At 52.4% G+C, this 17,739-nt stretch overlaps 54 non-coding genes across 54 annotated transcripts; 18 read left to right on the top strand and 36 right to left on the bottom strand.

Moving 5' to 3' along the window:
* Positions 1–102: 102 nt before the first annotated feature.
* Trnav-aac (transfer RNA valine (anticodon AAC)) lies at positions 103–175 on the bottom strand. The gene has a single exon. It is a non-coding gene; the product is annotated as a tRNA-Val (tRNA).
* Positions 176–333: 158 nt separating this feature from the next.
* Positions 334–406, bottom strand: Trnav-uac (transfer RNA valine (anticodon UAC)). Its single transcript has one exon. It is a non-coding gene; the product is annotated as a tRNA-Val (tRNA).
* A 412-nt stretch (positions 407–818) lies between these two features.
* On the top strand, positions 819–890 carry Trnap-cgg (transfer RNA proline (anticodon CGG)). The gene has a single exon. It is a non-coding gene; the product is annotated as a tRNA-Pro (tRNA).
* A 195-nt stretch (positions 891–1,085) lies between these two features.
* Trnav-aac (transfer RNA valine (anticodon AAC)) lies at positions 1,086–1,158 on the bottom strand. The gene has a single exon. It is a non-coding gene; the product is annotated as a tRNA-Val (tRNA).
* A 158-nt stretch (positions 1,159–1,316) lies between these two features.
* Positions 1,317–1,389, bottom strand: Trnav-uac (transfer RNA valine (anticodon UAC)). Its single transcript has one exon. It is a non-coding gene; the product is annotated as a tRNA-Val (tRNA).
* A 412-nt stretch (positions 1,390–1,801) lies between these two features.
* On the top strand, positions 1,802–1,873 carry Trnap-cgg (transfer RNA proline (anticodon CGG)). The gene has a single exon. It is a non-coding gene; the product is annotated as a tRNA-Pro (tRNA).
* Positions 1,874–2,068: 195 nt separating this feature from the next.
* Trnav-aac (transfer RNA valine (anticodon AAC)) lies at positions 2,069–2,141 on the bottom strand. Its single transcript has one exon. It is a non-coding gene; the product is annotated as a tRNA-Val (tRNA).
* Positions 2,142–2,299: 158 nt separating this feature from the next.
* Trnav-uac (transfer RNA valine (anticodon UAC)) lies at positions 2,300–2,372 on the bottom strand. The gene has a single exon. It is a non-coding gene; the product is annotated as a tRNA-Val (tRNA).
* A 412-nt stretch (positions 2,373–2,784) lies between these two features.
* Positions 2,785–2,856, top strand: Trnap-cgg (transfer RNA proline (anticodon CGG)). Its single transcript has one exon. It is a non-coding gene; the product is annotated as a tRNA-Pro (tRNA).
* Positions 2,857–3,051: 195 nt separating this feature from the next.
* Trnav-aac (transfer RNA valine (anticodon AAC)) lies at positions 3,052–3,124 on the bottom strand. The gene has a single exon. It is a non-coding gene; the product is annotated as a tRNA-Val (tRNA).
* Positions 3,125–3,282: 158 nt separating this feature from the next.
* On the bottom strand, positions 3,283–3,355 carry Trnav-uac (transfer RNA valine (anticodon UAC)). The gene has a single exon. It is a non-coding gene; the product is annotated as a tRNA-Val (tRNA).
* Positions 3,356–3,767: 412 nt separating this feature from the next.
* Positions 3,768–3,839, top strand: Trnap-cgg (transfer RNA proline (anticodon CGG)). Its single transcript has one exon. It is a non-coding gene; the product is annotated as a tRNA-Pro (tRNA).
* A 195-nt stretch (positions 3,840–4,034) lies between these two features.
* Trnav-aac (transfer RNA valine (anticodon AAC)) lies at positions 4,035–4,107 on the bottom strand. The gene has a single exon. It is a non-coding gene; the product is annotated as a tRNA-Val (tRNA).
* Positions 4,108–4,265: 158 nt separating this feature from the next.
* Trnav-uac (transfer RNA valine (anticodon UAC)) lies at positions 4,266–4,338 on the bottom strand. The gene has a single exon. It is a non-coding gene; the product is annotated as a tRNA-Val (tRNA).
* A 397-nt stretch (positions 4,339–4,735) lies between these two features.
* Trnap-cgg (transfer RNA proline (anticodon CGG)) lies at positions 4,736–4,807 on the top strand. Its single transcript has one exon. It is a non-coding gene; the product is annotated as a tRNA-Pro (tRNA).
* A 195-nt stretch (positions 4,808–5,002) lies between these two features.
* On the bottom strand, positions 5,003–5,075 carry Trnav-aac (transfer RNA valine (anticodon AAC)). The gene has a single exon. It is a non-coding gene; the product is annotated as a tRNA-Val (tRNA).
* Positions 5,076–5,233: 158 nt separating this feature from the next.
* Trnav-uac (transfer RNA valine (anticodon UAC)) lies at positions 5,234–5,306 on the bottom strand. The gene has a single exon. It is a non-coding gene; the product is annotated as a tRNA-Val (tRNA).
* A 412-nt stretch (positions 5,307–5,718) lies between these two features.
* Trnap-cgg (transfer RNA proline (anticodon CGG)) lies at positions 5,719–5,790 on the top strand. The gene has a single exon. It is a non-coding gene; the product is annotated as a tRNA-Pro (tRNA).
* Positions 5,791–5,985: 195 nt separating this feature from the next.
* Positions 5,986–6,058, bottom strand: Trnav-aac (transfer RNA valine (anticodon AAC)). Its single transcript has one exon. It is a non-coding gene; the product is annotated as a tRNA-Val (tRNA).
* Positions 6,059–6,216: 158 nt separating this feature from the next.
* Positions 6,217–6,289, bottom strand: Trnav-uac (transfer RNA valine (anticodon UAC)). Its single transcript has one exon. It is a non-coding gene; the product is annotated as a tRNA-Val (tRNA).
* Positions 6,290–6,701: 412 nt separating this feature from the next.
* Trnap-cgg (transfer RNA proline (anticodon CGG)) lies at positions 6,702–6,773 on the top strand. The gene has a single exon. It is a non-coding gene; the product is annotated as a tRNA-Pro (tRNA).
* A 195-nt stretch (positions 6,774–6,968) lies between these two features.
* Trnav-aac (transfer RNA valine (anticodon AAC)) lies at positions 6,969–7,041 on the bottom strand. The gene has a single exon. It is a non-coding gene; the product is annotated as a tRNA-Val (tRNA).
* Positions 7,042–7,199: 158 nt separating this feature from the next.
* Trnav-uac (transfer RNA valine (anticodon UAC)) lies at positions 7,200–7,272 on the bottom strand. Its single transcript has one exon. It is a non-coding gene; the product is annotated as a tRNA-Val (tRNA).
* Positions 7,273–7,684: 412 nt separating this feature from the next.
* Trnap-cgg (transfer RNA proline (anticodon CGG)) lies at positions 7,685–7,756 on the top strand. Its single transcript has one exon. It is a non-coding gene; the product is annotated as a tRNA-Pro (tRNA).
* Positions 7,757–7,951: 195 nt separating this feature from the next.
* Positions 7,952–8,024, bottom strand: Trnav-aac (transfer RNA valine (anticodon AAC)). Its single transcript has one exon. It is a non-coding gene; the product is annotated as a tRNA-Val (tRNA).
* Positions 8,025–8,182: 158 nt separating this feature from the next.
* Positions 8,183–8,255, bottom strand: Trnav-uac (transfer RNA valine (anticodon UAC)). Its single transcript has one exon. It is a non-coding gene; the product is annotated as a tRNA-Val (tRNA).
* A 412-nt stretch (positions 8,256–8,667) lies between these two features.
* Positions 8,668–8,739, top strand: Trnap-cgg (transfer RNA proline (anticodon CGG)). Its single transcript has one exon. It is a non-coding gene; the product is annotated as a tRNA-Pro (tRNA).
* A 195-nt stretch (positions 8,740–8,934) lies between these two features.
* On the bottom strand, positions 8,935–9,007 carry Trnav-aac (transfer RNA valine (anticodon AAC)). Its single transcript has one exon. It is a non-coding gene; the product is annotated as a tRNA-Val (tRNA).
* Positions 9,008–9,165: 158 nt separating this feature from the next.
* Trnav-uac (transfer RNA valine (anticodon UAC)) lies at positions 9,166–9,238 on the bottom strand. Its single transcript has one exon. It is a non-coding gene; the product is annotated as a tRNA-Val (tRNA).
* Positions 9,239–9,650: 412 nt separating this feature from the next.
* On the top strand, positions 9,651–9,722 carry Trnap-cgg (transfer RNA proline (anticodon CGG)). The gene has a single exon. It is a non-coding gene; the product is annotated as a tRNA-Pro (tRNA).
* Positions 9,723–9,917: 195 nt separating this feature from the next.
* On the bottom strand, positions 9,918–9,990 carry Trnai-aau (transfer RNA isoleucine (anticodon AAU)). Its single transcript has one exon. It is a non-coding gene; the product is annotated as a tRNA-Ile (tRNA).
* Positions 9,991–10,148: 158 nt separating this feature from the next.
* Positions 10,149–10,221, bottom strand: Trnav-uac (transfer RNA valine (anticodon UAC)). Its single transcript has one exon. It is a non-coding gene; the product is annotated as a tRNA-Val (tRNA).
* A 412-nt stretch (positions 10,222–10,633) lies between these two features.
* Positions 10,634–10,705, top strand: Trnap-cgg (transfer RNA proline (anticodon CGG)). Its single transcript has one exon. It is a non-coding gene; the product is annotated as a tRNA-Pro (tRNA).
* Positions 10,706–10,900: 195 nt separating this feature from the next.
* Positions 10,901–10,973, bottom strand: Trnav-aac (transfer RNA valine (anticodon AAC)). Its single transcript has one exon. It is a non-coding gene; the product is annotated as a tRNA-Val (tRNA).
* Positions 10,974–11,131: 158 nt separating this feature from the next.
* On the bottom strand, positions 11,132–11,204 carry Trnav-uac (transfer RNA valine (anticodon UAC)). The gene has a single exon. It is a non-coding gene; the product is annotated as a tRNA-Val (tRNA).
* Positions 11,205–11,616: 412 nt separating this feature from the next.
* Positions 11,617–11,688, top strand: Trnap-cgg (transfer RNA proline (anticodon CGG)). Its single transcript has one exon. It is a non-coding gene; the product is annotated as a tRNA-Pro (tRNA).
* A 195-nt stretch (positions 11,689–11,883) lies between these two features.
* Positions 11,884–11,956, bottom strand: Trnav-aac (transfer RNA valine (anticodon AAC)). The gene has a single exon. It is a non-coding gene; the product is annotated as a tRNA-Val (tRNA).
* A 158-nt stretch (positions 11,957–12,114) lies between these two features.
* Positions 12,115–12,187, bottom strand: Trnav-uac (transfer RNA valine (anticodon UAC)). Its single transcript has one exon. It is a non-coding gene; the product is annotated as a tRNA-Val (tRNA).
* A 412-nt stretch (positions 12,188–12,599) lies between these two features.
* Positions 12,600–12,671, top strand: Trnap-cgg (transfer RNA proline (anticodon CGG)). Its single transcript has one exon. It is a non-coding gene; the product is annotated as a tRNA-Pro (tRNA).
* Positions 12,672–12,866: 195 nt separating this feature from the next.
* Positions 12,867–12,939, bottom strand: Trnav-aac (transfer RNA valine (anticodon AAC)). Its single transcript has one exon. It is a non-coding gene; the product is annotated as a tRNA-Val (tRNA).
* Positions 12,940–13,097: 158 nt separating this feature from the next.
* On the bottom strand, positions 13,098–13,170 carry Trnav-uac (transfer RNA valine (anticodon UAC)). The gene has a single exon. It is a non-coding gene; the product is annotated as a tRNA-Val (tRNA).
* A 412-nt stretch (positions 13,171–13,582) lies between these two features.
* On the top strand, positions 13,583–13,654 carry Trnap-cgg (transfer RNA proline (anticodon CGG)). Its single transcript has one exon. It is a non-coding gene; the product is annotated as a tRNA-Pro (tRNA).
* Positions 13,655–13,849: 195 nt separating this feature from the next.
* Trnav-aac (transfer RNA valine (anticodon AAC)) lies at positions 13,850–13,922 on the bottom strand. The gene has a single exon. It is a non-coding gene; the product is annotated as a tRNA-Val (tRNA).
* A 158-nt stretch (positions 13,923–14,080) lies between these two features.
* Trnav-uac (transfer RNA valine (anticodon UAC)) lies at positions 14,081–14,153 on the bottom strand. The gene has a single exon. It is a non-coding gene; the product is annotated as a tRNA-Val (tRNA).
* Positions 14,154–14,565: 412 nt separating this feature from the next.
* On the top strand, positions 14,566–14,637 carry Trnap-cgg (transfer RNA proline (anticodon CGG)). Its single transcript has one exon. It is a non-coding gene; the product is annotated as a tRNA-Pro (tRNA).
* Positions 14,638–14,832: 195 nt separating this feature from the next.
* Trnai-aau (transfer RNA isoleucine (anticodon AAU)) lies at positions 14,833–14,905 on the bottom strand. The gene has a single exon. It is a non-coding gene; the product is annotated as a tRNA-Ile (tRNA).
* Positions 14,906–15,063: 158 nt separating this feature from the next.
* Positions 15,064–15,136, bottom strand: Trnav-cac (transfer RNA valine (anticodon CAC)). The gene has a single exon. It is a non-coding gene; the product is annotated as a tRNA-Val (tRNA).
* Positions 15,137–15,548: 412 nt separating this feature from the next.
* On the top strand, positions 15,549–15,620 carry Trnap-cgg (transfer RNA proline (anticodon CGG)). Its single transcript has one exon. It is a non-coding gene; the product is annotated as a tRNA-Pro (tRNA).
* Positions 15,621–15,815: 195 nt separating this feature from the next.
* Trnav-aac (transfer RNA valine (anticodon AAC)) lies at positions 15,816–15,888 on the bottom strand. The gene has a single exon. It is a non-coding gene; the product is annotated as a tRNA-Val (tRNA).
* A 158-nt stretch (positions 15,889–16,046) lies between these two features.
* Trnav-uac (transfer RNA valine (anticodon UAC)) lies at positions 16,047–16,119 on the bottom strand. Its single transcript has one exon. It is a non-coding gene; the product is annotated as a tRNA-Val (tRNA).
* A 412-nt stretch (positions 16,120–16,531) lies between these two features.
* Trnap-cgg (transfer RNA proline (anticodon CGG)) lies at positions 16,532–16,603 on the top strand. The gene has a single exon. It is a non-coding gene; the product is annotated as a tRNA-Pro (tRNA).
* A 195-nt stretch (positions 16,604–16,798) lies between these two features.
* On the bottom strand, positions 16,799–16,871 carry Trnav-aac (transfer RNA valine (anticodon AAC)). Its single transcript has one exon. It is a non-coding gene; the product is annotated as a tRNA-Val (tRNA).
* A 158-nt stretch (positions 16,872–17,029) lies between these two features.
* Positions 17,030–17,102, bottom strand: Trnav-uac (transfer RNA valine (anticodon UAC)). The gene has a single exon. It is a non-coding gene; the product is annotated as a tRNA-Val (tRNA).
* A 412-nt stretch (positions 17,103–17,514) lies between these two features.
* Positions 17,515–17,586, top strand: Trnap-cgg (transfer RNA proline (anticodon CGG)). Its single transcript has one exon. It is a non-coding gene; the product is annotated as a tRNA-Pro (tRNA).
* The last annotated feature ends 153 nt before the right edge of the window (positions 17,587–17,739 follow it).

Here is a 17,739-nt window from a genome sequence, read left to right on the forward strand (position 1 = left end):
AATTGACACTCTGATCCGACGTGTGAAGGCGATTACGAAGGTTTTTGGGTACAGATGGAAGCAGATGCATGTTACTATGTCTTGTTTTTAATGATGAAAAAGTGTTTCCGCCCGGGATCGAACCGGGGACCTTCTGCGTGTTAGGCAGACGTGATAACCGCTACACCACGGAAACTACTTGTGTGCGCCATACCTTAGAGACAACTCGTGCTGATGTTGACATCGTAACTAAAAAATTAAATAAATGCGCTTCTTGCATAACAAAGGTACATGCAGAAGATCCTCACATGACGTGGCTCACTGGAGTACAATGCGACACAGGCAAGAAAATACTGTTCCCGCCCGGGATCGAACCGGGGACCTTCTGCGTGTAAAGCAGACGTGATAACCGCTACACTACGGAAACTGCGGACGGGAGGAGTCCATCCCCGTTCACTCGAAATTACCTCAGCCTCTCTCCCGTCCGCGAATGCACACGCGACGGTTCTTTTGACAGCCTGGAAACCATTACAGCCGAGGGCTCAAGAAGTCTTCGGGGTGCTCGAGAGGGTGTCTGCCGTAGCACCCCTAACGAGATAGCGGCGTTTCCCGCAGTCGTGATTGCAAGTCATAGCAGCAAAAGCAATCACTTTCTTAGCAGCAGGGAGTGCGAGCCCAGCGGCAGCTCTACATGAAGGTACCAATAGCCCAGGAAGGCCGCCGACCGCGGGAATTCGCGCCGCCCCCATCCCGCCAGCCTACACGAGACTTTCCAGAGCACCCTGGACCACATCGAGGCACCCAGTGCACTGAAATAATAGTCATTCGCCATGTCAGATGGCTCGTTGGTGTAGGGGTATGATTCCTGCTTCGGGTGCAGGAGGTCCCGGGTTCAAATCCCGGACGAGCCCTAGCGTTTTGTGCAAACTGATCGCACATGAGTGGCTGAGTCGATGCAAAATGCTCGGCGGCAGTATCAAATGAATTTCATATTTGATGTGAGCAATTGACACTCTGATCCGACGTGTGAAGGCGATTACGAAGGTTTTTGGGTACAGATGGAAGCAGATGCATGTTACTATGTCTTGTTTTTAATGATGAAAAAGTGTTTCCGCCCGGGATCGAACCGGGGACCTTGTGCGTGTTAGGCAGACGTGATAACCGCTACACCACGGAAACTACTTGTGTGCGCCATACCTTAGAGACAACTCGTGCTGATGTTGTCATCGTAACTAAAAAATTAAATAAATGCGCTTCTTGCATAACAAAGGTACATGCAGAAGATCCTCACATGACGTGGCTCACTGGAGTACAATGCGACACAGGCAAGAAAATACTGTTCCCGCCCGGGATCGAACCGGGGACCTTCTGCGTGTAAAGCAGACGTGATAACCGCTACACTACGGAAACTGCGGACGGGAGGAGTCCATCCCCGTTCACTCGAAATTACCTCAGCCTCTCTCCCGTCCGCGAATGCACACGCGACGGTTCTTTTGACAGCCTGGAAACCATTACAGCCGAGGGCTCAAGAAGTCTTCGGGGTGCTCGAGAGGGTGTCTGCCGTAGCACCCCTAACGAGATAGCGGCGTTTCCCGCAGTCGTGATTGCAAGTCATAGCAGCAAAAGCAATCACTTTCTTAGCAGCAGGGAGTGCGAGCCCAGCGGCAGCTCTACATGAAGGTACCAATAGCCCAGGAAGGCCGCCGACCGCGGGAATTCGCGCCGCCCCCATCCCGCCAGCCTACACGAGACTTTCCAGAGCACCCTGGACCACATCGAGGCACCCAGTGCACTGAAATAATAGTCATTCGCCATGTCAGATGGCTCGTTGGTCTAGGGGTATGATTCCTGCTTCGGGTGCAGGAGGTCCCGGGTTCAAATCCCGGACGAGCCCTAGCGTTTTGTGCAAACTGATCGCACATGAGTGGCTGAGTCGATGCAAAATGCTCGGCGGCAGTATCAAATGAATTTCATATTTGATGTGAGCAATTGACACTCTGATCCGACGTGTGAAGGCGATTACGAAGGTTTTTGGGTACAGATGGAAGCAGATGCATGTTACTATGTCTTGTTTTTAATGATGAAAAAGTGTTTCCGCCCGGGATCGAACCGGGGACCTTCTGCGTGTTAGGCAGACGTGATAACCGCTACACCACGGAAACTACTTGTGTGCGCCATACCTTAGAGACAACTCGTGCTGATGTTGTCATCGTAACTAAAAAATTAAATAAATGCGCTACTTGCATAACAAAGGTACATGCAGAAGATCCTCACATGACGTGGCTCACTGGAGTACAATGCGACACAGGCAAGAAAATACTGTTCCCGCCCGGGATCGAACCGGGGACCTTCTGCGTGTAAAGCAGACGTGATAACCGCTACACTACGGAAACTGCGGACGGGAGGAGTCCATCCCCGTTCACTCGAAATTACCTCAGCCTCTCTCCCGTCCGCGAATGCACACGCGACGGTTCTTTTGACAGCCTGGAAACCATTACAGCCGAGGGCTCAAGAAGTCTTCGGGGTGCTCGAGAGGGTGTCTGCCGTAGCACCCCTAACGAGATAGCGGCGTTTCCCGCAGTCGTGATTGCAAGTCATAGCAGCAAAAGCAATCACTTTCTTAGCAGCAGGGAGTGCGAGCCCAGCGGCAGCTCTACATGAAGGTACCAATAGCCCAGGAAGGCCGCCGACCGCGGGAATTGGCGCCGCCCCCATCCCGCCAGCCTACACGAGACTTTCCAGAGCACCCTGGACCACATCGAGGCACCCAGTGCACTGAAATAATAGTCATTCGCCATGTCAGATGGCTCGTTGGTCTAGGGGTATGATTCCTGCTTCGGGTGCAGGAGGTCCCGGGTTCAAATCCCGGACGAGCCCTAGCGTTTTGTGCAAACTGATCGCACATGAGTGGCTGAGTCGATGCAAAATGCTCAACGGCAGTATCAAATGAATTTCATATTTGATGTGAGCAATTGACACTCTGATCCGACGTGTGAAGGCGATTACGAAGGTTTTTGGGTACAGATGGAAGCAGATGCATGTTACTATGTCTTGTTTTTAATGATGAAAAAGTGTTTCCGCCCGGGATCGAACCGGGGACCTTCTGCGTGTTAGGCAGACGTGATAACCGCTACACCACGGAAACTACTTGTGTGCGCCATACCTTAGAGACAACTCGTGCTGATGTTGACATCGTAACTAAAAAATTAAATAAATGCGCTTCTTGCATAACAAAGGTACATGCAGAAGATCCTCACATGACGTGGCTCACTGGAGTACAATGCGACACAGGCAAGAAAATACTGTTCCCGCCCGGGATCGAACCGGGGACCTTCTGCGTGTAAAGCAGACGTGATAACCGCTACACTACGGAAACTGCGGACGGGAGGAGTCCATCCCCGTTCACTCGAAATTACCTCAGCCTCTCTCCCGTCCGCGAATGCACACGCGACGGTTCTTTTGACAACCTGGAAACCATTACAGCCGAGGGCTCAAGAAGTCTTCGGGGTGCTCGAGAGGGTGTCTGCCGTAGCACCCCTAACGAGATAGCGGCGTTTCCCGCAGTCGTGATTGCAAGTCATAGCAGCAAAAGCAATCACTTTCTTAGCAGCAGGGAGTGCGAGCCCAGCGGCAGCTCTACATGAAGGTACCAATAGCCCAGGAAGGCCGCCGACCGCGGGAATTCGCGCCGCCCCCATCCCGCCAGCCTACACGAGACTTTCCAGAGCACCCTGGACCACATCGAGGCACCCAGTGCACTGAAATAATAGTCATTCGCCATGTCAGATGGCTCGTTGGTCTAGGGGTATGATTCCTGCTTCGGGTGCAGGAGGTCCCGGGTTCAAATCCCGGACGAGCCCTAGCGTTTTGTGCAAACTGATCGCACATGAGTGGCTGAGTCGATGCAAAATGCTCGGCGGCAGTATCAAATGAATTTCATATTTGATGTGAGCAATTGACACTCTGATCCGACGTGTGAAGGCGATTACGAAGGTTTTTGGGTACAGATGGAAGCAGATGCATGTTACTATGTCTTGTTTTTAATGATGAAAAAGTGTTTCCGCCCGGGATCGAACCGGGGACCTTCTGCGTGTTAGGCAGACGTGATAACCGCTACACCACGGAAACTACTTGTGTGCGCCATACCTTAGAGACAACTCGTGCTGATGTTGACATCGTAACTAAAAAATTAAATAAATGCGCTTCTTGCATAACAAAGGTACATGCAGAAGATCCTCACATGACGTGGCTCACTGGAGTACAATGCGACACAGGCAAGAAAATACTGTTCCCGCCCGGGATCGAACCGGGGACCTTCTGCGTGTAAAGCAGACGTGATAACCGCTACACTACGGAAACTGCGGACGGGAGGAGTCCATCCCCGTTCACTCGAAATTACCTCAGCCTCTCTCCCGTCCGCGAATGCACACGCGACGGTTCTTTTGACAGCCTGGAAACCATTACAGCCGAGGGCTCAAGAAGTCTTCGGGGTGCTCGAGAGGGTGTCTGCCGTAGCACCCCTAACGAGATAGCGGCGTTTCCCGCAGTCGTGATTGCAAGTCATAGCAGCAAAAGCAATCACTTTCTTAGCAGCAGGGAGTGCGAGCCCAGCGGCAGCTCTACATGAAGGTACCAATAGCCCAGGAAGGCCGCCGACCGCCCCCATCCCGCCAGCCTACACGAGACTTTCCAGAGCACCCTGGACCACATCGAGGCACCCAGTGCACTGAAATAATAGTCATTCGCCATGTCAGATGGCTCGTTGGTCTAGGGGTATGATTCCTGCTTCGGGTGCAGGAGGTCCCGGGTTCAAATCCCGGACGAGCCCTAGCGTTTTGTGCAAACTGATCGCACATGAGTGGCTGAGTCGATGCAAAATGCTCAACGGCAGTATCAAATGAATTTCATATTTGATGTGAGCAATTGACACTCTGATCCGACGTGTGAAGGCGATTACGAAGGTTTTTGGGTACAGATGGAAGCAGATGCATGTTACTATGTCTTGTTTTTAATGATGAAAAAGTGTTTCCGCCCGGGATCGAACCGGGGACCTTCTGCGTGTTAGGCAGACGTGATAACCGCTACACCACGGAAACTACTTGTGTGCGCCATACCTTAGAGACAACTCGTGCTGATGTTGACATCGTAACTAAAAAATTAAATAAATGCGCTTCTTGCATAACAAAGGTACATGCAGAAGATCCTCACATGACGTGGCTCACTGGAGTACAATGCGACACAGGCAAGAAAATACTGTTCCCGCCCGGGATCGAACCGGGGACCTTCTGCGTGTAAAGCAGACGTGATAACCGCTACACTACGGAAACTGCGGACGGGAGGAGTCCATCCCCGTTCACTCGAAATTACCTCAGCCTCTCTCCCGTCCGCGAATGCACACGCGACGGTTCTTTTGACAACCTGGAAACCATTACAGCCGAGGGCTCAAGAAGTCTTCGGGGTGCTCGAGAGGGTGTCTGCCGTAGCACCCCTAACGAGATAGCGGCGTTTCCCGCAGTCGTGATTGCAAGTCATAGCAGCAAAAGCAATCACTTTCTTAGCAGCAGGGAGTGCGAGCCCAGCGGCAGCTCTACATGAAGGTACCAATAGCCCAGGAAGGCCGCCGACCGCGGGAATTCGCGCCGCCCCCATCCCGCCAGCCTACACGAGACTTTCCAGAGCACCCTGGACCACATCGAGGCACCCAGTGCACTGAAATAATAGTCATTCGCCATGTCAGATGGCTCGTTGGTCTAGGGGTATGATTCCTGCTTCGGGTGCAGGAGGTCCCGGGTTCAAATCCCGGACGAGCCCTAGCGTTTTGTGCAAACTGATCGCACATGAGTGGCTGAGTCGATGCAAAATGCTCGGCGGCAGTATCAAATGAATTTCATATTTGATGTGAGCAATTGACACTCTGATCCGACGTGTGAAGGCGATTACGAAGGTTTTTGGGTACAGATGGAAGCAGATGCATGTTACTATGTCTTGTTTTTAATGATGAAAAAGTGTTTCCGCCCGGGATCGAACCGGGGACCTTCTGCGTGTTAGGCAGACGTGATAACCGCTACACCACGGAAACTACTTGTGTGCGCCATACCTTAGAGACAACTCGTGCTGATGTTGACATCGTAACTAAAAAATTAAATAAATGCGCTTCTTGCATAACAAAGGTACATGCAGAAGATCCTCACATGACGTGGCTCACTGGAGTACAATGCGACACAGGCAAGAAAATACTGTTCCCGCCTGGGATCGAACCGGGGACCTTCTGCGTGTAAAGCAGACGTGATAACCGCTACACTACGGAAACTGCGGACGGGAGGAGTCCATCCCCGTTCACTCGAAATTACCTCAGCCTCTCTCCCGTCCGCGAATGCACACGCGACGGTTCTTTTGACAGCCTGGAAACCATTACAGCCGAGGGCTCAAGAAGTCTTCGGGGTGCTCGAGAGGGTGTCTGCCGTAGCACCCCTAACGAGATAGCGGCGTTTCCCGCAGTCGTGATTGCAAGTCATAGCAGCAAAAGCAATCACTTTCTTAGCAGCAGGGAGTGCGAGCCCAGCGGCAGCTCTACATGAAGGTACCAATAGCCCAGGAAGGCCGCCGACCGCGGGAATTCGCGCCGCCCCCATCCCGCCAGCCTACACGAGACTTTCCAGAGCACCCTGGACCACATCGAGGCACCCAGTGCACTGAAATAATAGTCATTCGCCATGTCAGATGGCTCGTTGGTGTAGGGGTATGATTCCTGCTTCGGGTGCAGGAGGTCCCGGGTTCAAATCCCGGACGAGCCCTAGCGTTTTGTGCAAACTGATCGCACATGAGTGGCTGAGTCGATGCAAAATGCTCGGCGGCAGTATCAAATGAATTTCATATTTGATGTGAGCAATTGACACTCTGATCCGACGTGTGAAGGCGATTACGAAGGTTTTTGGGTACAGATGGAAGCAGATGCATGTTACTATGTCTTGTTTTTAATGATGAAAAAGTGTTTCCGCCCGGGATCGAACCGGGGACCTTGTGCGTGTTAGGCAGACGTGATAACCGCTACACCACGGAAACTACTTGTGTGCGCCATACCTTAGAGACAACTCGTGCTGATGTTGTCATCGTAACTAAAAAATTAAATAAATGCGCTACTTGCATAACAAAGGTACATGCAGAAGATCCTCACATGACGTGGCTCACTGGAGTACAATGCGACACAGGCAAGAAAATACTGTTCCCGCCCGGGATCGAACCGGGGACCTTCTGCGTGTAAAGCAGACGTGATAACCGCTACACTACGGAAACTGCGGACGGGAGGAGTCCATCCCCGTTCACTCGAAATTACCTCAGCCTCTCTCCCGTCCGCGAATGCACACGCGACGGTTCTTTTGACAGCCTGGAAACCATTACAGCCGAGGGCTCAAGAAGTCTTCGGGGTGCTCGAGAGGGTGTCTGCCGTAGCACCCCTAACGAGATAGCGGCGTTTCCCGCAGTCGTGATTGCAAGTCATAGCAGCAAAAGCAATCACTTTCTTAGCAGCAGGGAGTGCGAGCCCAGCGGCAGCTCTACATGAAGGTACCAATAGCCCAGGAAGGCCGCCGACCGCGGGAATTCGCGCCGCCCCCATCCCGCCAGCCTACACGAGACTTTCCAGAGCACCCTGGACCACATCGAGGCACCCAGTGCACTGAAATAATAGTCATTCGCCATGTCAGATGGCTCGTTGGTCTAGGGGTATGATTCCTGCTTCGGGTGCAGGAGGTCCCGGGTTCAAATCCCGGACGAGCCCTAGCGTTTTGTGCAAACTGATCGCACATGAGTGGCTGAGTCGATGCAAAATGCTCGGCGGCAGTATCAAATGAATTTCATATTTGATGTGAGCAATTGACACTCTGATCCGACGTGTGAAGGCGATTACGAAGGTTTTTGGGTACAGATGGAAGCAGATGCATGTTACTATGTCTTGTTTTTAATGATGAAAAAGTGTTTCCGCCCGGGATCGAACCGGGGACCTTCTGCGTGTTAGGCAGACGTGATAACCGCTACACCACGGAAACTACTTGTGTGCGCCATACCTTAGAGACAACTCGTGCTGATGTTGACATCGTAACTAAAAAATTAAATAAATGCGCTTCTTGCATAACAAAGGTACATGCAGAAGATCCTCACATGACGTGGCTCACTGGAGTACAATGCGACACAGGCAAGAAAATACTGTTCCCGCCCGGGATCGAAGCGGGGACCTTCTGCGTGTAAAGCAGACGTGATAACCGCTACACTACGGAAACTGCGGACGGGAGGAGTCCATCCCCGTTCACTCGAAATTACCTCAGCCTCTCTCCCGTCCGCGAATGCACACGCGACGGTTCTTTTGACAGCCTGGAAACCATTACAGCCGAGGGCTCAAGAAGTCTTCGGGGTGCTCGAGAGGGTGTCTGCCGTAGCACCCCTAACGAGATAGCGGCGTTTCCCGCAGTCGTGATTGCAAGTCATAGCAGCAAAAGCAATCACTTTCTTAGCAGCAGGGAGTGCGAGCCCAGCGGCAGCTCTACATGAAGGTACCAATAGCCCAGGAAGGCCGCCGACCGCGGGAATTCGCGCCGCCCCCATCCCGCCAGCCTACACGAGACTTTCCAGAGCACCCTGGACCACATCGAGGCACCCAGTGCACTGAAATAATAGTCATTCGCCATGTCAGATGGCTCGTTGGTCTAGGGGTATGATTCCTGCTTCGGGTGCAGGAGGTCCCGGGTTCAAATCCCGGACGAGCCCTAGCGTTTTGTGCAAACTGATCGCACATGAGTGGCTGAGTCGATGCAAAATGCTCGGCGGCAGTATCAAATGAATTTCATATTTGATGTGAGCAATTGACACTCTGATCCGACGTGTGAAGGCGATTACGAAGGTTTTTGGGTACAGATGGAAGCAGATGCATGTTACTATGTCTTGTTTTTAATGATGAAAAAGTGTTTCCGCCCGGGATCGAACCGGGGACCTTCTGCGTGTTAGGCAGACGTGATAACCGCTACACCACGGAAACTACTTGTGTGCGCCATACCTTAGAGACAACTCGTGCTGATGTTGACATCGTAACTAAAAAATTAAATAAATGCGCTTCTTGCATAACAAAGGTACATGCAGAAGATCCTCACATGACGTGGCTCACTGGAGTACAATGCGACACAGGCAAGAAAATACTGTTCCCGCCCGGGATCGAACCGGGGACCTTCTGCGTGTAAAGCAGACGTGATAACCGCTACACTACGGAAACTGCGGACGGGAGGAGTCCATCCCCGTTCACTCGAAATTACCTCAGCCTCTCTCCCGTCCGCGAATGCACATGCGACGGTTCTTTTGACAGCCTGGAAACCATTACAGCCGAGGGCTCAAGAAGTCTTCGGGGTGCTCGAGAGGGTGTCTGCCGTAGCACCCCTAACGAGATAGCGGCGTTTCCCGCAGTCGTGATTGCAAGTCATAGCAGCAAAAGCAATCACTTTCTTAGCAGCAGGGAGTGCGAGCCCAGCGGCAGCTCTACATGAAGGTACCAATAGCCCAGGAAGGCCGCCGACCGCGGGAATTGGCGCCGCCCCCATCCCGCCAGCCTACACGAGACTTTCCAGAGCACCCTGGACCACATCGAGGCACCCAGTGCACTGAAATAATAGTCATTCGCCATGTCAGATGGCTCGTTGGTCTAGGGGTATGATTCCTGCTTCGGGTGCAGGAGGTCCTGGGTTCAAATCCCGGACGAGCCCTAGCGTTTTGTGCAAACTGATCGCACATGAGTGGCTGAGTCGATGCAAAATGCTCGGCGGCAGTATCAAATGAATTTCATATTTGATGTGAGCAATTGACACTCTGATCCGACGTGTGAAGGCGATTACGAAGGTTTTTGGGTACAGATGGAAGCAGATGCATGTTACTATGTCTTGTTTTTAATGATGAAAAAGTGTTTCCGCCCGGGATCGAACTGGGGACCTTCTGCGTATTAGGCAGACGTGATAACCGCTACACCACGGAAACTACTTGTGTGCGCCATACCTTAGAGACAACTCGTGCTGATGTTGTCATCGTAACTAAAAAATTAAATAAATGCGCTACTTGCATAACAAAGGTACATGCAGAAGATCCTCACATGACGTGGCTCACTGGAGTACAATGCGACACAGGCAAGAAAATACTGTTCCCGCCCGGGATCGAACCGGGGACCTTCTGCGTGTAAAGCAGACGTGATAACCGCTACACTACGGAAACTGCGGACGGGAGGAGTCCATCCCCGTTCACTCGAAATTACCTCAGCCTCTCTCCCGTCCGCGAATGCACACGCGACGGTTCTTTTGACAGCCTGGAAACCATTACAGCCGAGGGCTCAAGAAGTCTTCGGGGTGCTCGAGAGGGTGTCTGCCGTAGCACCCCTAACGAGATAGCGGCGTTTCCCGCAGTCGTGATTGCAAGTCATAGCAGCAAAAGCAATCACTTTCTTAGCAGCAGGGAGTGCGAGCCCAGCGGCAGCTCTACATGAAGGTACCAATAGCCCAGGAAGGCCGCCGACCGCGGGAATTCGCGCCGCCCCCATCCCGCCAGCCTACACGAGACTTTCCAGAGCACCCTGGACCACATCGAGGCACCCAGTGCACTGAAATAATAGTCATTCGCCATGTCAGATGGCTCGTTGGTCTAGGGGTATGATTCCTGCTTCGGGTGCAGGAGGTCCCGGGTTCAAATCCCGGACGAGCCCTAGCGTTTTGTGCAAACTGATCGCACATGAGTGGCTGAGTCGATGCAAAATGCTCGGCGGCAGTATCAAATGAATTTCATATTTGATGTGAGCAATTGACACTCTGATCCGACGTGTGAAGGCGATTACGAAGGTTTTTGGGTACAGATGGAAGCAGATGCATGTTACTATGTCTTGTTTTTAATGATGAAAAAGTGTTTCCGCCCGGGATCGAACCGGGGACCTTCTGCGTGTTAGGCAGACGTGATAACCGCTACACCACGGAAACTACTTGTGTGCGCCATACCTTAGAGACAACTCGTGCTGATGTTGACATCGTAACTAAAAAATTAAATAAATGCGCTTCTTGCATAACAAAGGTACATGCAGAAGATCCTCACATGACGTGGCTCACTGGAGTACAATGCGACACAGGCAAGAAAATACTGTTCCCGCCCGGGATCGAACCGGGGACCTTCTGCGTGTAAAGCAGACGTGATAACCGCTACACTACGGAAACTGCGGACGGGAGGAGTCCATCCCCGTTCACTCGAAATTACCTCAGCCTCTCTCCCGTCCGCGAATGCACACGCGACGGTTCTTTTGACAGCCTGGAAACCATTACAGCCGAGGGCTCAAGAAGTCTTCGGGGTGCTCGAGAGGGTGTCTGCCGTAGCACCCCTAACGAGATAGCGGCGTTTCCCGCAGTCGTGATTGCAAGTCATAGCAGCAAAAGCAATCACTTTCTTAGCAGCAGGGAGTGCGAGCCCAGCGGCAGCTCTACATGAAGGTACCAATAGCCCAGGAAGGCCGCCGACCGCGGGAATTCGCGCCGCCCCCATCCCGCCAGCCTACACGAGACTTTCCAGAGCACCCTGGACCACATCGAGGCACCCAGTGCACTGAAATAATAGTCATTCGCCATGTCAGATGGCTCGTTGGTGTAGGGGTATGATTCCTGCTTCGGGTGCAGGAGGTCCCGGGTTCAAATCCCGGACGAGCCCTAGCGTTTTGTGCAAACTGATCGCACATGAGTGGCTGAGTCGATGCAAAATGCTCGGCGGCAGTATCAAATGAATTTCATATTTGATGTGAGCAATTGACACTCTGATCCGACGTGTGAAGGCGATTACGAAGGTTTTTGGGTACAGATGGAAGCAGATGCATGTTACTATGTCTTGTTTTTAATGATGAAAAAGTGTTTCCGCCCGGGATCGAACCGGGGACCTTGTGCGTGTTAGGCAGACGTGATAACCGCTACACCACGGAAACTACTTGTGTGCGCCATACCTTAGAGACAACTCGTGCTGATGTTGTCATCGTAACTAAAAAATTAAATAAATGCGCTACTTGCATAACAAAGGTACATGCAGAAGATCCTCACATGACGTGGCTCACTGGAGTACAATGCGACACAGGCAAGAAAATACTGTTCCCGCCCGGGATCGAACCGGGGACCTTCTGCGTGTAAAGCAGACGTGATAACCGCTACACTACGGAAACTGCGGACGGGAGGAGTCCATCCCCGTTCACTCGAAATTACCTCAGCCTCTCTCCCGTCCGCGAATGCACACGCGACGGTTCTTTTGACAGCCTGGAAACCATTACAGCCGAGGGCTCAAGAAGTCTTCGGGGTGCTCGAGAGGGTGTCTGCCGTAGCACCCCTAACGAGATAGCGGCGTTTCCCGCAGTCGTGATTGCAAGTCATAGCAGCAAAAGCAATCACTTTCTTAGCAGCAGGGAGTGCGAGCCCAGCGGCAGCTCTACATGAAGGTACCAATAGCCCAGGAAGGCCGCCGACCGCGGGAATTCGCGCCGCCCCCATCCCGCCAGCCTACACGAGACTTTCCAGAGCACCCTGGACCACATCGAGGCACCCAGTGCACTGAAATAATAGTCATTCGCCATGTCAGATGGCTCGTTGGTCTAGGGGTATGATTCCTGCTTCGGGTGCAGGAGGTCCCGGGTTCAAATCCCGGACGAGCCCTAGCGTTTTGTGCAAACTGATCGCACATGAGTGGCTGAGTCGATGCAAAATGCTCGGCGGCAGTATCAAATGAATTTCATATTTGATGTGAGCAATTGACACTCTGATCCGACGTGTGAAGGCGATTACGAAGGTTTTTGGGTACAGATGGAAGCAGATGCATGTTACTATGTCTTGTTTTTAATGATGAAAAAGTGTTTCCGCCCGGGATCGAACCGGGGACCTTCTGCGTGTTAGGCAGACGTGATAACCGCTACACCACGGAAACTACTTGTGTGCGCCATACCTTAGAGACAACTCGTGCTGATGTTGACATCGTAACTAAAAAATTAAATAAATGCGCTTCTTGCATAACAAAGGTACATGCAGAAGATCCTCACATGACGTGGCTCACTGGAGTACAATGCGACACAGGCAAGAAAATACTGTTCCCGCCCGGGATCGAAGCGGGGACCTTCTGCGTGTAAAGCAGACGTGATAACCGCTACACTACGGAAACTGCGGACGGGAGGAGTCCATCCCCGTTCACTCGAAATTACCTCAGCCTCTCTCCCGTCCGCGAATGCACACGCGACGGTTCTTTTGACAGCCTGGAAACCATTACAGCCGAGGGCTCAAGAAGTCTTCGGGGTGCTCGAGAGGGTGTCTGCCGTAGCACCCCTAACGAGATAGCGGCGTTTCCCGCAGTCGTGATTGCAAGTCATAGCAGCAAAAGCAATCACTTTCTTAGCAGCAGGGAGTGCGAGCCCAGCGGCAGCTCTACATGAAGGTACCAATAGCCCAGGAAGGCCGCCGACCGCGGGAATTCGCGCCGCCCCCATCCCGCCAGCCTACACGAGACTTTCCAGAGCACCCTGGACCACATCGAGGCACCCAGTGCACTGAAATAATAGTCATTCGCCATGTCAGATGGCTCGTTGGTCTAGGGGTATGATTCCTGCTTCGGGTGCAGGAGGTCCCGGGTTCAAATCCCGGACGAGCCCTAGCGTTTTGTGCAAACTGATCGCACATGAGTGGCTGAGTCGATGCAAAATGCTCGGCGGCAGTATCAAATGAATTTCATATTTGATGTGAGCAATTGACACTCTGATCCGACGTGTGAAGGCGATTACGAAGGTTTTTGGGTACAGATGGAAGCAGATGCATGTTACTATGTCTTGTTTTTAATGATGAAAAAGTGTTTCCGCCCGGGATCGAACCGGGGACCTTCTGCGTGTTAGGCAGACGTGATAACCGCTACACCACGGAAACTACTTGTGTGCGCCATACCTTAGAGACAACTCGTGCTGATGTTGACATCGTAACTAAAAAATTAAATAAATGCGCTTCTTGCATAACAAAGGTACATGCAGAAGATCCTCACATGACGTGGCTCACTGGAGTACAATGCGACACAGGCAAGAAAATACTGTTCCCGCCCGGGATCGAACCGGGGACCTTCTGCGTGTAAAGCAGACGTGATAACCGCTACACTACGGAAACTGCGGACGGGAGGAGTCCATCCCCGTTCACTCGAAATTACCTCAGCCTCTCTCCCGTCCGCGAATGCACATGCGACGGTTCTTTTGACAGCCTGGAAACCATTACAGCCGAGGGCTCAAGAAGTCTTCGGGGTGCTCGAGAGGGTGTCTGCCGTAGCACCCCTAACGAGATAGCGGCGTTTCCCGCAGTCGTGATTGCAAGTCATAGCAGCAAAAGCAATCACTTTCTTAGCAGCAGGGAGTGCGAGCCCAGCGGCAGCTCTACATGAAGGTACCAATAGCCCAGGAAGGCCGCCGACCGCGGGAATTCGCGCCGCCCCCATCCCGCCAGCCTACACGAGACTTTCCAGAGCACCCTGGACCACATCGAGGCACCCAGTGCACTGAAATAATAGTCATTCGCCATGTCAGATGGCTCGTTGGTCTAGGGGTATGATTCCTGCTTCGGGTGCAGGAGGTCCTGGGTTCAAATCCCGGACGAGCCCTAGCGTTTTGTGCAAACTGATCGCACATGAGTGGCTGAGTCGATGCAAAATGCTCGGCGGCAGTATCAAATGAATTTCATATTTGATGTGAGCAATTGACACTCTGATCCGACGTGTGAAGGCGATTACGAAGGTTTTTGGGTACAGATGGAAGCAGATGCATGTTACTATGTCTTGTTTTTAATGATGAAAAAGTGTTTCCGCCCGGGATCGAACTGGGGACCTTCTGCGTATTAGGCAGACGTGATAACCGCTACACCACGGAAACTACTTGTGTGCGCCATACCTTAGAGACAACTCGTGCTGATGTTGTCATCGTAACTAAAAAATTAAATAAATGCGCTACTTGCATAACAAAGGTACATGCAGAAGATCCTCACATGACGTGGCTCACTGGAGTACAATGCGACACAGGCAAGAAAATACTGTTCCCGCCCGGGATCGAACCGGGGACCTTCTGCGTGTGAAGCAGACGTGATAACCGCTACACTACGGAAACTGCGGACGGGAGGAGTCCATCCCCGTTCACTCGAAATTACCTCAGCCTCTCTCCCGTCCGCGAATGCACACGCGACGGTTCTTTTGACAGCCTGGAAACCATTACAGCCGAGGGCTCAAGAAGTCTTCGGGGTGCTCGAGAGGGTGTCTGCCGTAGCACCCCTAACGAGATAGCGGCGTTTCCCGCAGTCGTGATTGCAAGTCATAGCAGCAAAAGCAATCACTTTCTTAGCAGCAGGGAGTGCGAGCCCAGCGGCAGCTCTACATGAAGGTACCAATAGCCCAGGAAGGCCGCCGACCGCGGGAATTCGCGCCGCCCCCATCCCGCCAGCCTACACGAGACTTTCCAGAGCACCCTGGACCACATCGAGGCACCCAGTGCACTGAAATAATAGTCATTCGCCATGTCAGATGGCTCGTTGGTCTAGGGGTATGATTCCTGCTTCGGGTGCAGGAGGTCCCGGGTTCAAATCCCGGACGAGCCCTAGCGTTTTGTGCAAACTGATCGCACATGAGTGGCTGAGTCGATGCAAAATGCTCGGCGGCAGTATCAAATGAATTTCATATTTGATGTGAGCAATTGACACTCTGATCCGACGTGTGAAGGCGATTACGAAGGTTTTTGGGTACAGATGGAAGCAGATGCATGTTACTATGTCTTGTTTTTAATGATGAAAAAGTGTTTCCGCCCGGGATCGAACCGGGGACCTTCTGCGTGTTAGGCAGACGTGATAACCGCTACACCACGGAAACTACTTGTGTGCGCCATACCTTAGAGACAACTCGTGCTGATGTTGACATCGTAACTAAAAAATTAAATAAATGCGCTTCTTGCATAACAAAGGTACATGCAGAAGATCCTCACATGACGTGGCTCACTGGAGTACAATGCGACACAGGCAAGAAAATACTGTTCCCGCCCGGGATCGAAGCGGGGACCTTCTGCGTGTAAAGCAGACGTGATAACCGCTACACTACGGAAACTGCGGACGGGAGGAGTCCATCCCCGTTCACTCGAAATTACCTCAGCCTCTCTCCCGTCCGCGAATGCACACGCGACGGTTCTTTTGACAGCCTGGAAACCATTACAGCCGAGGGCTCAAGAAGTCTTCGGGGTGCTCGAGAGGGTGTCTGCCGTAGCACCCCTAACGAGATAGCGGCGTTTCCCGCAGTCGTGATTGCAAGTCATAGCAGCAAAAGCAATCACTTTCTTAGCAGCAGGGAGTGCGAGCCCAGCGGCAGCTCTACATGAAGGTACCAATAGCCCAGGAAGGCCGCCGACCGCGGGAATTCGCGCCGTCCCCATCCCGCCAGCCTACACGAGACTTTCCAGAGCACCCTGGACCACATCGAGGCACCCAGTGCACTGAAATAATAGTCATTCGCCATGTCAGATGGCTCGTTGGTCTAGGGGTATGATTCCTGCTTCGGGTGCAGGAGGTCCCGGGTTCAAATCCCGGACGAGCCCTAGCGTTTTGTGCAAACTGATCGCACATGAGTGGCTGAGTCGATGCAAAATGCTCGGCGGCAGTATCAAATGAATTTCATATTTGATGTGAGCAATTGACACTCTGATCCGACGTGTGAAGGCGATTACGAAGGTTTTTGGGTACAGATGGAAGCAGATGCATGTTACTATGTCTTGTTTTTAATGATGAAAAAGTGTTTCCGCCCGGGATCGAACCGGGGACCTTCTGCGTGTTAGGCAGACGTGATAACCGCTACACCACGGAAACTACTTGTGTGCGCCATACCTTAGAGACAACTCGTGCTGATGTTGACATCGTAACTAAAAAATTAAATAAATGCGCTTCTTGCATAACAAAGGTACATGCAGAAGATCCTCACATGACGTGGCTCACTGGAGTACAATGCGACACAGGCAAGAAAATACTGTTCCCGCCCGGGATCGAACCGGGGACCTTCTGCGTGTAAAGCAGACGTGATAACCGCTACACTACGGAAACTGCGGACGGGAGGAGTCCATCCCCGTTCACTCGAAATTACCTCAGCCTCTCTCCCGTCCGCGAATGCACACGCGACGGTTCTTTTGACAGCCTGGAAACCATTACAGCCGAGGGCTCAAGAAGTCTTCGGGGTGCTCGAGAGGGTGTCTGCCGTAGCACCCCTAACGAGATAGCGGCGTTTCCCGCAGTCGTGATTGCAAGTCATAGCAGCAAAAGCAATCACTTTCTTAGCAGCAGGGAGTGCGAGCCCAGCGGCAGCTCTACATGAAGGTACCAATAGCCCAGGAAGGCCGCCGACCGCGGGAATTCGCGCCGCCCCCATCCCGCCAGCCTACACGAGACTTTCCAGAGCACCCTGGACCACATCGAGGCACCCAGTGCACTGAAATAATAGTCATTCGCCATGTCAGATGGCTCGTTGGTCTAGGGGTATGATTCCTGCTTCGGGTGCAGGAGGTCCCGGGTTCAAATCCCGGACGAGCCCTAGCGTTTTGTGCAAACTGATCGCACATGAGTGGCTGAGTCGATGCAAAATGCTCGGCGGCAGTATCAAATGAATTTCATATTTGATGTGAGCAATTGACACTCTGATCCGACGTGTGAAGGCGATTACGAAGGTTTTTGGGTACAGATGGAA

Source organism: Schistocerca gregaria, chromosome 2 (assembly GCF_023897955.1).
Source record: "Schistocerca gregaria isolate iqSchGreg1 chromosome 2, iqSchGreg1.2, whole genome shotgun sequence".
Lineage (NCBI taxonomy): Eukaryota > Metazoa > Arthropoda > Insecta > Orthoptera > Acrididae > Schistocerca > Schistocerca gregaria.